Raw genomic sequence first — 2748 nt, 5'->3', positions numbered from 1 at the left:
TGGGAATTATCATAATCCAATTTATAATTTTCAGGTTTTTGTGTGGGAGAGCTATACTTCAACCTCTGACAAACATTGCCCCCCTCCCTTCCCTAGTGAGATTTTTCTGCATCATCTAGACTTCAGAAGTCGCTGTTTTTTGTCATGGTATATACTAGAACATAGTGTGAAAGGTGCTTCCCTGGAGTCGGACAATGGAATGCAGTGATTTCATGTCATTTCAAGAGTCAGCTGGTGTCACAGGCCATTTCATCTCTAACCCAGTTCAGATGGAGTCAGAGACTAACCACCCTGCCTTGGACCAAACCCATTTCTGTATTGTTATATAACAGTTACAATTGTTAATTCAAATGAAAATATTTAGTTAGTTCTACTTAGGTGACTTAACAGGCCTGATTGAACCAGATTTAAATAAACTAATTTCCCAGGTTACCAGATAATTCCTGTAGATCTCAACAGGTCACATAATAATGAGGGGGTTCTTGTTAAAACACACCTGTACATACACACACACACACACACACACAAATACCTAAACAACCATAAAAACCTGGCTAAACAACCAGGAGTATGTCACAGAAGGCTCAACTGAAAAAGGGCACTTTTGACAGCCTATTCCCGCAGTTACCCACATTTGTGTATATTGATTTTGTGGATTAAATTGGTCATGTGAAAAGTGTTCGTGTAGAAAAAAAATCCAAAGCCCTCTCAGCATCTTCCCCACTTAAAAAGATCTGTGAGTGAGCTTCGACAGGTAGAGCCGAGGTTGAAGACATTGTATGCTTGTGATTGAGCAGGGTCCTTGATGACTTTGTCTGGATCCACAGTCCCCAGCCAAGGGCAGTTGGCCTGCTCATGGCCACTTGCTGAGGACTGTCAGTAGAAACCCACAGTAATAGCAGCTGATACCAATGGAGCCCTTACTGGGTACTAAACACAGTGGTAAGGTTTTCCATGTGTTACTTCATTTAGTGCTCACGACAACCCAGTGAGACAGACGTTACAATCCCCCTCCTTTTATAGAAGAAGCCTTTAGGGATTTGCCCAAAGTCCCATGGCTGACAGAGCTGGCATTTTAACACGGACTTCAGATCAGAGCTTGTCTTCATGTCGTATGCCATGTTACTCTCCATGATGTTACCCTTGGCTATAGCTTGCTGGGGGAGTGGTGACTGCCTGAACCAAGGGTGGTGAATCCATAGCCCAACAGCAGTCAATGGCAGGACCTGTTAGATACAGCTGTGTCAAAATCAGAATGGGGCCCATTCACCGGGCCAATCAGGTTTTTGCTCACGGTGCGAATTGAGGAATATAGAATGGAAATCTAGAAGGCAGGGGCTGACACCAAAAACTCCCATGGACAGAACTCAGGTAGACTGAGGCCTTAGGGCCACAGAGGTCTAGTGGGGCTGTAAACAAACCAAAGCAATGGTCATCTAAAAGTATGAGGAAGCAGAGGTATAAGGTAGGGAAAAGATGTAGAGCAGAGGACAAAATTGATAGTGATTATGAGGTGGCAGGGAGTTTCAAGGAGCTCTAATGGCCAGGGAGGCAGAGACCATGTCCAGGGTCACAACCGCATTCCCTGAGGCCCAGGAGATCTCAACAGGCGCTGTGGGTTGTGTAGAGAAGGAAGACAGCACTCGAGAGGGAAGGTGGGTCCTGCTAATGGAAGCAGAGCTGAGGCCATCCAATAACTCTTGCTGTGGCACAACTGATGTGATCCTTCAGCCTCTGGAGCCAAATGACTTTGAGGGGACTCTCGTCTCTCTTCTATGGCTCCTTTTTTCTCATGAGATTTCCTTCTCCTTTATTGTCAAGAGTACCATTCTGATGAAACCCCATTTGCATTTCTTGACGTTGCTTAAAGCTACTTTTTTTTTTTACAAGAACAACTCAACAGCAGAACATTGTTTATGTGAAAAAAGAAAACAATTCCTCTATATTCCTTCAAGTTTTTCTTTTCCTCTCATGAGGGATAGGAATAAGAACGTTTAATTTTCCACCCAAGAGTGAAAGCTTTTTAAAATCAAAGCATGCACAGCTAAGGTTTGCCTCGATTTTTTAACATCTTAAGTGTAACAAATTTCAAATTACCTTTCAGTGGTGAAAGATGTTTTGTTTTCTTTCCTTTGTAAAAATTCAAGATTGATCATGCATTTGCATGAATAATCTAATGACTTCCCATTTATTAGAATAATTTATAAAATCTACCTCACATCTTCTCCTTCGCTGTCATTTATATGCCTCAATAACAGCTCAAGGGCAGTTTTACAGAAAAGTTTTCATCCTCTGGCTTGTTCCCTGGGACCCAGTCTTGAACATGAATTTAAAGAATCAGATAAGTACCACGTGGGACATGCTTCATGGACAGAACACAAGATGTGGATTCAGTAGTCCTGAGTCCTACTCCCAGTTTTGCTACTGTTTTGGAGTAATCTCAAACAAAGCACTTAACTCCTCTGAACATCAGTTTTGTCCTATGTAAACTGGGGTATGTAAGAGTAAATTTAATAATAACTATTTAACAACATCTGTGTTGAATTTTTTTGATTTAACAGCAATTCTGATAATGCCCTATATGTGAAAGCACTAAAGAAATAATTTTCAAGATCATTTCAGTTTTCCCCTTAGCATGTATTATTAGCTACAAGCTGATTCAGTTTTGCTATGTTGATATTTCTTATACACATCCTTATTCACTGGCTGGATGACTTTGAGCACGTCATTTTATAGCCTCATCAACAT

The sequence above is a fragment of the Acinonyx jubatus genome, chromosome B4 (assembly GCF_027475565.1).
Source record: "Acinonyx jubatus isolate Ajub_Pintada_27869175 chromosome B4, VMU_Ajub_asm_v1.0, whole genome shotgun sequence".
Lineage (NCBI taxonomy): Eukaryota > Metazoa > Chordata > Mammalia > Carnivora > Felidae > Acinonyx > Acinonyx jubatus.
The sequence above is the reverse complement of the archived record's forward strand: the minus strand, read 5'-3'. Positions refer to the sequence as shown.